Genomic DNA, 13861 nt, shown 5'->3' with positions numbered 1-13861 from the left:
GTAAAATTTATATCTTTTTTCTTGACACGATATATAGTTGCTTTATTTTACTGTCGTTGTAGTAATGCGGGTGTCAAAGAGAAACACAGGGAACATGATATAGTTTAGTTCCTTTGCAGAGAAAAAGGGAAAGGGAAAGGGAAGGAGGCGTTTTTGTACTGTCGTGTCTTTGATTGTCCTCTTCATAAGTGAGATCTTCTTGCTTTTGTTCCTCGGGATCGCCAATAAATTCCTTTTCGTGTTCCACGCTTCTCCACGAGCCCATGGCAACAGTTTTGATGGAGCTGGAACAACAAAATTCTGGGGGCAATGTGCCCTACCGTCCTCCCTTGAGTGTATATTAACTCTTTGTATTTGCTTCGAAGATTCAAGCTACACAAGTTGTAGCCTCGAGGAAATTTATTTAAAAAAACTGAAATCGCAGCTAAGATTAGATACAAGTAAGAACAAAATTGATCAAGGAAGGAGTTTGAGCGATTCCAAAGAACAATAATTAATTCAGCTTCAGAAATCATAAAGATGGTTGTCAATGAAATAGAAGAGAAGAGAAGAGAATGGATCGATGGATGACATAATGTAACGTATTTGTGCTGCTTTGCCTTGTGGTTTTGGGCTTATGGCCTGTTTTTTTTTATATTAAAAAACAGGTATTTAATTGGATAAAATAAATGAAAGGAACATAACTAATCTGGGCTATATATACTGGATTTGGACCGTGGCAAAGATTAATGTCCACAAAATGAAAAATAGAAGGAATATCATATAGTTCACGTAATTACCCATTTTATGCTGCTAGCTAGCTCTTGGAACTTACATTAAAATTATTAATCTGGTTTATACTAGGTTAGACTTATTAAAATCTATCAACAAAATAAAAATAACAAATCTAATAGCAGCAGATCAGATGACGTACAGAGGATAAGATCCGTACGTGTATTATATATTACTAGTTATATGACCCGCGCGATGCCGCAGGTTAATTTTTTTGCATAAAAAATATTAAAAAAACGCTAAGATATAAATATGTTAGGTTTTTTTGCTAAGCTATACCCAAGAGTCTCGGATTTGGCTGCAACGCCTGACTTAAGAGTGATATTTATAATATTAATAATAACATTAAACTTGCATGACCCAAGTTTAAATGGGTCTAGCTGCCATACCAGACCCAATAGTCTTGGATGTGGGTCTGGCTGCAAGGTCATGTCATAAAAGTGTGATAGTTAAATAAATTAATCAAAAAGAAAAAACAAAGAAAAAGAACCAATAAGAAGAAAAAAACTAACGAAGCAAAAAAATCTGAATTAACTGGGTTAACCCGTCAAACTAGAGATCCGTGTCATAAAAGTCTGATAACTAAATAGAAAAAAAATTTAATATCAACAAATTAAATAAAAAAATTAATTAAAAAGAAAAAAAGAAGGCATCAGCCTTTTCACCGTGGACTGCACTGTACAGTCCACCGTGAAAGGCATAAAGAGAAAAAAAGCAAAAATAAATAAAAATCAGTCGTTTCACCGTGGATTGTATACAATATAAAAAGATAAAATCGGAAGAACAAAAATAATGAGAAAAAAGAAAAACAATCTGAATCAACTGGGTTAACCCAGGTTAACCCACCAAATCAGGTTAACCCGTCACATATAGGATTCGTGTCATGAAAATGTGATAGCTAAATAGAAAAAGATTTAAATAAAAACAGGAAAAAACAAAAAAAAAACAGCTCAGCGTTTCACTGTAATTATTATTATTATTATTATTATTATTATTATTATTATTATATATATAAGTAAAAAAAAGATCAATTAAAAAGGACAAAGCAAAGAGAAAAAAAACATACAGGGAAAAAAAACTAATGAAGAAAAAAAAAATCTAAATCAACTGGGTTAACCTGTCAAACTTGAGATTCATGTCATGAAAGTCTGATAATTAAACAGAAAAAATTTAATATTAAAAAACTAAATTCAAAAAATAATTCAAAATGACAAAAGGACAAAAAAAACTAAAGGCATCAGCTTTTTCACTGTGGACTGCATTGTGCAGTCCACAGTAAAAGGCTTAAAAAGAAAAAAAAATAAAGACATACGCCACGGGTTATTTTTGTTCCTTGCATAAAAAACATCAAAAAATGCTAAGATCTAAGAGTGTTAGGTTTTTCAACAAAGATATACCCAAAAGTCTTTGGGCTAGCTGCAACAATTGACCCAAGAGTAATATTTATAATATTAATAATAATATTAAACTTAAATGACTCAAGTTTAATTCAGTCTAGTTGCAACAGCGGACCCAAGAGCCTTGGATGTGGGTCTGACTGCAAGTTCGTGTCATAAAAGTGTGATAATTAAAAAGAAAAAAATAAAGAAAAAACACCAACATGAAGAAAAAACTAATGAAGAAAAAGAAAAAAAATCTGAATTAACTGGGTTAACCCTTCAAACTAGGTTAACTCGTCAAACTTGAGATTCACGTCATAAAATTTTGATAACTAAATAGAAAAAAAAATTTACGGGTTAACCCAGAATTAACTGGGTTAACCTGTCAAGCCCAGGAGACGTGTCATGAAAGTCTAATAATTAAATAGAAAAAAATTTAACATTACCAAACTAAACTAAACAAAAAAATTAATTAAAAAGAGAAAAAAATTTTGGGTTAACTTGTCAATCTAGGTTAACCCGTTAAATTCGGGATCCGTGTAATGAAAGTCTGATAACTAAATAAAATAAAATTAAACATTAATAAACTAAATTAAAAAAAAATTCATTAAAGAAAAAAAACAAAGAAAAAGGAAAAAAAGCCAAATGGAATAAAAAAAAGGAAAAGGAACGGAAAAAAAAAAGAAGAGCAGTTTATAAATATAATATAATATAATATAATAATAATTATTATTATAATATATAAGTGAATGAAAATAAAAGGCGCGGGGAAGCTACAGTGCTTTCCCCAGGCCTTTTAGAGTATTGTTAATAAATTTTTAAATCCATTTAGCGTCTTATGATAGGAATTTGCCTTGAATGGGTGTTTCCATGCCTCGAACCCCGCTTCCTTAGCAGGAAAAATCATCATGGTCCCTCAAACTCTGACACTTGGTCAAATCAAACCCTTTATATCATTTTGGTTCAATTGAGCCCTCTGAAATATTACCATTAGCCGACTCTTATAAGGGATTATGAATAAGAAACTAGTAATAACTCTACCATTTTTTTAGTCAAAATCATTAGAATTCTCTAGGCTTTTTTTTTTCCATTTAAAGAGTTATATATAATAACATTTTGATAATAAGAATTGATGAATATTAAGACTTACGTGTTCTTGTGAGTTTTCCTTGTGTTTTTTAGCATTAATAAATGAATCTAGTATGCTTTCATTAATTATATGCTACGTTAATTGATATAGAAACATGATTGACTTGACCTGTGAACAAAGTGATAGCAACCATTCCAGTGACATGGATAGATGAAGGGATGCATGCCATCTAAAGGAAATGTTATGCAAATTAATATATTAAAATAATATTTTTATATATTTTTTAAAAATTATTTTTAATATCTGCATATCAAAACAAACAATCTAAAAAACACTAAAAACAAATTAATTTAAAGTAAAAAAATTATTTTTTCTAAAATTTTTTGAAAACACAAAAACAAACAGATTTTTAAATAAAAATAGATGTCAATAATAAATATCATGATTACAATATGTGTTATATATACTAGGTCCATGTCACAACTATGGGTGAAGATTCAGAAACTGAAGAATTTATCAATTTATATACCAGGTTATTGATTATATAATAAAGTGATGGAATTATATATATACAAAGATATTGATCAAATGATGAGATGATGCAGAGTTGGTTGAAATTAGATTGAGAGGAACACCTTCCTCATGCATGATGGAAACATATCTAGAATGTTCTGATATCTAAATATAATTGTCATGGTAGTTGAAGAAGACATAAGACAAAAAAGGAGCAACCACCATGTATTAATTCAAGTAAAAAAAAAAAAAAGCCTCTTAATTTAGTGCCCAATCAAATAATAAAGTTTTTATCATGGAATCAGGTATTGGAGAGGTAGAGGGAAAAGTCATTATTCTACATCTTTAGTGATATAGAGTGTAACATCAATCATTAAGGTTTCTCAATCTCTAAATTTTTATAACTCAGTAAAACAATTATTTGAATTAATTTTTTTATTTTTTTAGGTTTAATATTTTATTTGTGATTCTGTTTTAATTTTCCTTGTGTTTTTTAATTTTAGATTGTTTCATAAAAAAAGTAAATTTTTATAGCATATTTAAAGGTTTTGTCTTTGAGGACATCGGCTATGTTATACTTTTTTTTTAAGAATAAAATTATAAATTTAGAGTTTATATTTGCAATTTTTTAATCTTTTTTTCTTGTTAAAATTTATATTTTTTTATATTATTTTGATTTACTAATATTAAAAATAAAAATAAAAATTATTTTAATATATTTTTAAATATAAAATATTTCAAAAAATAACTGTTATTAAACTATAATTAAGATTCATTCAATTTTTTCCTAATCCTAATAAATTAAAAATGTTTGGTATCAGTCACTTCACGGGATTGCTGACCACGTATGATGATATGGTGGCTCTCATTATCCGTCACCCGTTGGAGAGGATCTTCCAATATATTCCGGTTCGGAGATAACACGCTACTTATATTTTTTTTTGTTCTTGTGTTTGGGGATCTGTCAATCTCTGTTTCTTTAGGGAAGTTAATTGACGAATGGTTTTTATCCTAAAAACTAATACTACTAGTAAATTAAATTGCATAAACCAGAGCATAATATAACTGACAATTAAATACTTAAGAAAAACACTAGAAATCATCATCGTTCATCTTACACAAAGATTTAATCAATAAAATAACTATTAAAAAATAATCTAAGTTATTTAGTTGTTTGATAATTTAGCATTATAGTTTTATTCAATTTGTTGTCGAGGGAGTTATCTAGGTATCATAATTAGATCATATATTTTGCATGCTAGCCCTAATGGGGGGTTTTAATTCAACATTTTATAGATTTTATTATTTCTTCATTTCATCATTTAACATTTTGTTTTTAAGATATTTAAGCTTCAAATTTTTTTCATTTTATTTTCTATGAGATTATCATATTCTCATTAATTTTTTTTTATCATATGATATCCTTCATTCATCAATATTTGATTGATTAGGAATGGTCATAATGTCTTTTTTTTTTTTTTGCTTTCCAATTGCTCCAATGATATAATTGAACTAAAATCAGTTGTAATTAAAGGAATTGAAAGATGAAGGAATAGATTTTACAAATTAATATGATTTAGGATGTCCAATTAACTCAATCAAGAGTTTAATTAGATAAATCTTTGACTTTTATATCCGAATGTGATTTTAATTAAAAGTTTGGCAGAACCAGGGACCACTTTGAAAAATGTAAGGAGAATGAAGGGGTTCATTTAATTGTGGTCATGGGCCTAATTGAAAAGGAAAGAAGAGATAGATTTATGAGACAAAAACCTGAGAAATACTAAGAATTTTTTTTTTTTTTTGAAATTGGGCTTTGGATCTTTTGGGACTTTATGGAAAAGCAAGTTGTAAGGCCTCGATTTAGTGTTTGAACCTATGCGTTCATATCCTTGTCCAATCAATCCTCAAATTACAAGTTTAGGTATACTCATGTGCTTATATATATATATATAATTGATACTGTTGTTTTTGCTTCGTTTCTTTTAAGTTTGATATTTTGATTCTTAGGCTTTTAAAAAAATATCTATTATTTCTACAAATATTTCCCTCTTGCTTTACTTTGCTTTTAAGTTTGATATTTGGAATTTACTGAAAATATATGATTTAGGGAACCTATTTGATTTAAGTAAGCTAAAGTGCATGAGAAGTACTAAGTTATTCTATGTTTTGTTTGGTGTGGTCCGGATATTTATAAATTTTAGGCTGTAATCATATATAAATAATGTGAACCTGAATGTATGAAAAGAAATATCAAAATATTTATTAAAATTATAATTTTTTTAGAATAAAAACGTGTTAAAAACGCTAAAGTGTTTACAATATTAATGTTTTTAAGAAAAGTTTTATAAAATTAAAGTAACTATTTTTTATTTTTTTCTAATTTCAATAAATATCTTTGTAATACAAAATAGAGTCAATATGGTCAAAGGAAATGTGTCAACTAATTAGCCATTTTGCTAAATATTGATATTGGCAACGTTACTAATGGAGGGCCATATTAAACAAGTTGATTTAGTAAAATGATCCAATCAATACTTAAATCGGTAAAAGGACCTAATTAATAATTAAATTGCTTTTAGCATGGGACAATATGAATCATTAACCCATAAAAAAAACTCGTAAATTGCCAATTAAATTTTTTAAAAAGAAGAGGAACATTACTTACATTCTGTTAAAAGATTTAACCCTTGACTTTGCCTTTTATCATATATTAAGATTAATAAGATTCGATGGCATTCATTGCATTTCGTGGCATTAATTTGGCATAAATGCCACTAATTAGTTTAGATTAGATGTTGGTTAATATATAATAGCCACTTAGCATAAATACCACTAAATTAAGATATATATGATTAACAATATATAGTAATTGTGGAGTTTTATCATAAAGTATATTTATAATAGCATATTTAGTATTATTTATTAATGAATAAATTTTATTATTTATTAAATAAACATGTTTTTTTAAATTAATCTAGATAATTATATTGAATTATTTTTTTAATTTTCAAACAACATAAAATAATTTTTAATTTTACTTAATTAAATAGGTGTGATATAAATTGAATTATCTATCAATTTTTAATAATAAATAGTTTGGATAAATATATATAACTCTTAAATAAATTAAACTTTTATCAATATCGGTCCTTTTCCCCATTAGATATGTGGTTGAATTTTCTTATTGATATTGATAATATATTATAATATACACAATATTACATTAAGGGTATAATAATTAAATTAAAAAAACTCGTGCTTTTATATCTAATTATAGATATTAATTATGAATGAACAGATAGCATTCGGATATAATATATACTACCTTTACGCTTTCCAAGCAGGACAACACGATTGACAAGTCGTCATACGTACAGTGATATATATGCTTTTGTTACCATGACGCTTCTCAAGTAGTCCATCAAGATCGAACATCATATTCTTTTGTGATCATTACGTTCCCAGTAAAGTCCAACGACGGTATATATTATTGCATGAATATGAACAAGAAATAACGTATCCTTGAGGGAGCCTCCTCCATACTGGCATTGTCATCCTTTCCATACTTCTCCGAAACTACCTTTATGAAGCTCTCTCTTTTCACTATAGATTAAATAACTTCCCACCTAATTTGTGTTTATATTGTGAGAATGATGAGAGGAGTAAAGGGGGAAGAGGGGACCAGAGCCACGAATCCGTGGGCAAAGGAGAGGAATTCGAGTGTGTTCGAGATTGGAGTGTGTTTGAGTTCATTGATAAAATCCATAAAAAAACAACAAAAAACATATATTTTTAGTTTTTAGTGGGGTATGATTTGTCTTTTAAAATGATTGTATTTTAAAAAAAAATTTAATGTCAAGTGAAAGAATTGGTGTTATCATCTACGCTCAAAAACTTTTTTCTTTCTTTCTTTTTTTTTCTTTTTGATATATTAATATGAATATTTTTTCTTCTAAAACTTATCCTTTTAAACTAATAAAGCAAATTCCCTTTGAGATTAAAACAACGAATATTGTAATCAAACCACTTAATTAATTGAATGATATGCCTCTCTAAATTAAACAAGAAATATATATATAGCGCACGACCTAGTGCTCTTGAGGTCCAGGCCGAGTGTCCTGGTACCTTTTAGGCCTAATCGTGTGACTTAAGCCTATTCTTTTAAGTCCACAATTCTTGGACTCAACTCCAGGCCCCCTAGGATTTTTCACTGACCCGGGCTTTTTAGCGTAGATCTTTTTTCATCTACATCCTTGGGTGTACAAGAGTATCTTATAACCTATCCTATTTTTATCTCATTAATGTTTGTGTAAGGAATATATATATTTCTCTTATCAATGCTTGTGTTAAAGATATTTACCCCTCGTCAATGCACGTGTAAAAGATATTTATCTCTTATTAATGTTATTAGGGTGTAATGACTTTTAACCATTTTCTTCAAGTAAAAGGACAAGGTTCATTAGGTATAAATATGTCCTGAGTCACCTAGGTAAAAGGTTCATAATTTTTCCATTCTTAACTTTTACACATAAGACCATTTTCTTACAAATCATTTATTTCATACCAAAACAAGAACAAACAACCTTGTTCTTAGGATTTAATATTTTTTTGCATATTTATTGCACATTTTTTTTATACAAAGATATTAACTTAAGCATATGAAGGTCCTTAAAGGGGACTGTTTTGAAGGTGTTAGGACTCTTATATGAAGCTACCATTTTTTTTTATTTATGAATAACGGATCAAATAACAAGATCTGATTAAGCCCATTATTCAACCACCAATAAATCCTATTCCTAAACATCTTGTATTTTAAAACATCATCAATTATCAATATGAAACATTTTGTTTCTAAAATTAATGCTTTTAAATAATATGAACTCCATTTTAAATAAATAAACGTGTAATATAATGTAACCTATATTGAGCCTCATAATTGAATAGTATGTTCCTCCCACAAGTTTTGAATCTATAACAAAACAATACTAATAAAATAATTATTAAGTTAGGATGGGGATTTGAGTTTAAGATATTTTTCTTGATCCAATAATGAAATATAAAATATTATAATTTATACTAAATTTAACTACCACATGTCTAGAGATGACAGTTTTGATGTTGATTTTTTTTTATCAAAAAATAAGTATTTTTTAAATTATTTTTATTTCTTATTTTTTTATATTTATTTTCATCCTTATTATTATTAGATTTTTTAGATTTTTTTATTTAAAAAGAATAATTTTCTATTTTTATTTATCTATTCAATATTAATAAGGTTTCATAGTTTTTTTATATAAATATAAATAACTACAATAGCATTTTGGCAAGTGATACTTGGATGAATTAAAATTGGGTATTGATGTCCCTCACAATTATAGTGTTTTTGGTCTTTGAGGGTTTTGACTTGTAATAAATCCATTATCATTTGCTTTTAGCTATATTAGTTAATATCAGAGTCCAACAATTCTTAAAGGTTAATTATTGTGTGATGTTATTGAAAATCATGATGGTGTGACCTATGATAAGGTAACTTACAAAAAGGCATTGAGAGTATGATGGAGTGGCCAACACAAAAGTGTTAAGGACTTACGATGAATCATCCTATATAAAAGTGTCAAAGGCCCATGATTGGACGACCCTTACAAAAGTGTTAGAGATCCATGATGAAATGAACAACACAAAAAAGGATTTTTGTTTTTTGTTTTTTTACACTAAGGAGGTTCTACTCGAAAAATATTACGTTGGAAGTTTTTATGGTGGAGGACTGTTTCAAACTGAGTGGGTTCTACTCCATGAATAATTTGAACTCTCAGACAAGTTCTTTCAAACTTATATAAGCCGATGTAAAAGATTTTTCTGAAAAATAAATATTTTTTCATAATTATCTGTATTTCTTTTTTTAAGGATTTTTTTTATTTTTTTATTTTTTTATTCAATATTAATAGAGTTTTCTATGTTTTTTTTCCTATATAAAGAGTTATAATAGCCTTTTAGCAAATCAAACTTAGATGAATAAAAAATAAGTATTTAAGTGTCTTCTCATAGTTATGGTGTTTTTAGTTTTGATGGTTTTGATTTGTAATAAATTTCATTGTCCTTCATTCTTGACTGCGTCAAGTTTAGAGGACTTTGCCTATCAATTGAAAATTAAAATCACACCAATAATGTTTTATTTTTAAAAATCACAATTAGAAAAATAGGATCAATAGTCAATTAGTTGCATTCTTTTGGAAGATAAATACTCAAAATCATTAGTTGGTAAAGAAAAATGATACAAAAATACATTGTATTTGAACAATGAATTTGTATGGTTTATATTGATAGTTTCGAAAATAGGAGAAAAGTTAACTTAAATTGAGTTGTTTTAGGAAAAAAATAGGAAGATTAATTTCAACATGGAAGATTAACTTAAATTGAGTTGCTTTATCATTATAGTATGTTATATAATTATATTAACCTATAACATTAAAAGATATATTTTTTATGGTGTTTCACTGTTCATATGAAGAGTGAATTAGGTTAATTTATTTCTTTTAATTGTTTGATTATCAACATTGTGTCATAGTTGGACTAGTTAGCACACGTTTCTAATCTGGAGGTCGTAGGTTTGAGAAGGTAGAGCTTTAAAAATGATGCAGATAGATACTTCAGCTAAACTTGTTGAGGAATTGGTGTAGTATATAGTTTATAAAAATATTTTGAAGCACAACTTTATAACATTGCAAAAGGAAGACGAAGAAAACATATAAAAGCACCAGTTAAGTATGATTATGTTAATTTAGCTAATTTTTCCTTAAATGTTATAAAGAATCTTGATAATAATGAGTCTTTTTCTTATAAAGAGATAATGTTTTTGAAAAGAATCTTTTGAATGAATGTTTTATATGAAAAAGGATATTGAGTCTTTTCATAAGAACTAGGCATAGGAGCTTGTAAAACCACCTTAGGGCTATAAAATTATTAGGTGCAAATAGGCCTACAAAAAGAAAGATAAAATCCTAGAGATTGAGGATGCAAGGTTTAAAGCACACATAGTTGCTAATGGCTTTACAAAAAGTAAAAAGAGGTTGGCTTCAATAAATTATTTTTTCTAGTTGTGAATCATAGTTTCATTTAGGTATTGCTTGCTATGGTTATTTTGTTTGAATTAGAGCTTGAACAAATGGATGTCAAAATAACTTTTCTAAATGGTGAGTTGAAGGAAAGGATTTGTATATATAAGCTATAGGGTTTCATAGCTCAAGCTAAGAAAGATCATATGTGCTTATTGAAAAAGTCATTGTATGGCTTGAAGTAGTCACCGAAGTAGTGGTATAAAAGGTTTGGTAATTTTATGCTTGGATATATTTATTTTAGAATTGACTAGAATAAATGTGTATATTTTAGGAAGCTCTTACGTGGTTCATTTGTGTTTTTGTTATTGTATGTTAATTGCCTCCAAGAACATGTCTAAGATTAAGTGGCCGTTTGGTAACGTGGTTGCGGGTGAGGTTCACCCGCAACCACGTTAATAAGCGTTTGGTAATTAAAATGAAAGTACTTTCAGTGGGTAGGACCCACATGGCACCGCTGGTTTAGGAGAAGCAGCATTTTGCTGCTTCTCGTCTGGAAAAACAGCTACAGTGGAGCATGGCTCCACTGTAGCTGTTCACTAAAGTGCACAGTTTATTATTTTTTTTTAAAAAAAAAATTTCAAAAAACATGAATTAATTCACTCACATGAAAAGTTTCACTGTTTTTTTTTTTTTTTTTGAAAAACCAGTATAGTTAAATGATTTCACTCATACTATTCACGTGAACGTGAACAATATTTTTGAATTTTTTTTTAAATTAGCTTAAGATGAATTAAATTTACTTGTACTGTAATCTCAATTTTTATAAATGATAATATTTTACCTAATTTTATTGCACGCTCAAAATGTTTTAGAAAACTGTAGTTCTTGTCAAATGAATTTTGTACGTAATGAAATTGTAATTTTTTTTTTAAAAAAATTGACTTTTACTAAAAAAAAAACTAGTATTTAATATTATTTAATAACACTACATAAATTAGAAGGATATCGCATAATGACGTAACATTTATGGAATTTGATCGCAATTCCAATTATGTTCTTGACGGGTCCGACCCAGTTAAAAAAAAATCAGTTTTTATTTTTATTTTAATTGTGTTTTATTCAAAAAATTAGAAGGAGATCGCTTGATGACGTAACAAAAACTTCAGTTTTTGTTGTTGCGCGCTTAAGAAACCATGAAAAATATAGTCCTTATTTGATAGATTTATTTCGTATGTGATGACATTGCACATAGTTTAATGGAATAATAAAAAATATTTGATATCAATATTATTTATTTCATGATGTAATAACAGTAGTTAAATCTACAATATTTAAATTAAAAATCATTCATATATATATATATATATATATATATATTTTATAACCTCAATTTGAAAAACATTTTTTTAACCAAACACATTAAACTACTTTTTGTTCAACCTCAATTTCAACCACAGTTTTAACCAAACACCTATTTTTTCAAACCAACCTCAACTAAAAGTACTTTTTATAAAACAACTTTTTTAAAACCACAACCACAACAACAACCTCAATACCAAACACACTCTAATAGTTTAAAGGATCACTTGAATGGTGAGTTTGATATAAAAGATTTGAGTATAGCCAAGAAGATTTTAAGTACACAGAGACTGAAGCATTAACAAGTTATGCTTGTCACATAAAAAGTGTCTTGAGAAGGTACTTGAGTGTTTGGTATACAACATTGTAAGCTATTGAGTAGTTTATTTGCATTCCATTTTAGGTTATCTTCAATTTTGCACTGGAAATTAAAAAGGAGTATAGTTTTGAAACCCGGCCTGGCTCGACAGGTCGACCGAGGACCCGGCCGATCCAGGGCTGAAACGGGACCGGGTTGAAGAAAAAATGGAAAAGTCATGACCAGGTGTGACCCGGCTGACTTAGTGACCCGGTTGACTGAGCAAAACTTGATCATAAACCCGGTTGCAACCCTTGACTTTTGTTTGTTTTTTTTTTAAACTAAAATGACATCGTTTTGATTTTTTTTAAAATAGGGATTGATCCAGGCGACCCGGTCAAAACCCGAAACCCTGGCCTTGGACCGAGTCGACCACCGGGCCGAGTTTAAAAAAATATGAGAATGAGAACCTTGTAAATATGTCGACGAAGCCTATCTCTGCAATCAAGTTCAAGTATTACTTAGAATTGATTGGCTTGTGTAGCACCTTAGATGTACTCGGTGGAGGCAATTAGAGAAGAGTTTAAGTTTAGTAAGTTGGATCAATTTAAGTTGAGGTAGAGATTTTTTTTGGTTTGTCTGAAATTATAGGCCTAAATGAGAAAAGAAATATTTGTGTACTTAGTCCATATAAAAACATGAAGTTATCATATTTTAAGGTAAGGCTTATTGTTAGTGCTTCCATTCTCAAAACTTTAATAGCTAGAAAGAGTAGAAGAAAAGTTTGTTTTTTTGTTACTTTGGAATGTTAGGTGAAAAAAATTTATATGACTCATTATAATCTTTTACTTTTTCATAATAAATTTCTCTAATTGTTTTTCTTGTAGAGCAAGTCATTCTATCATTAAAAATATCACGTCACTATATAATTTATTTATTTTTAATCTTACTGTAATATCGTCTGTAATTGCATCAGTATATACTAAGGGATTTTTTTTGTTGATATATTTAAGGACGTACTATACCGTTGGGTTAATTCTGTCGGTAACGCCGTCGGTAAAAGTTACACGTTATCGTATTGTTTGGGTTTTTTATTCTTTATTTTTCCACTGCAATTCCAACGGGTATACACTGACGGAAAAATTCCGTCAGTTTTTACTAATGAATACAAGAATGAAAAAATATGCCAGTAAAGTTTACCGCAATATACCGATGAAAAAATTTCATCGATGTTTTCATTTGTTTATGTTAATTTTTTTTGGTAGTGTAGCTAGTAAAATATGGGAATAATTTCTAATTTGAGATAAAGTTTTGTCACATTTATAATAAACAATATTAGATTTGCGTTTTTTATACAAAGAAAAGAAAATAATATTGATAAAAAAAAAAGATG

The sequence above is a fragment of the Populus nigra genome, chromosome 1 (genome assembly GCF_951802175.1).
Source record: "Populus nigra chromosome 1, ddPopNigr1.1, whole genome shotgun sequence".
Classification (NCBI taxonomy): domain Eukaryota; kingdom Viridiplantae; phylum Streptophyta; class Magnoliopsida; order Malpighiales; family Salicaceae; genus Populus; species Populus nigra.
Note: the sequence above shows the minus strand (reverse complement) of the source record.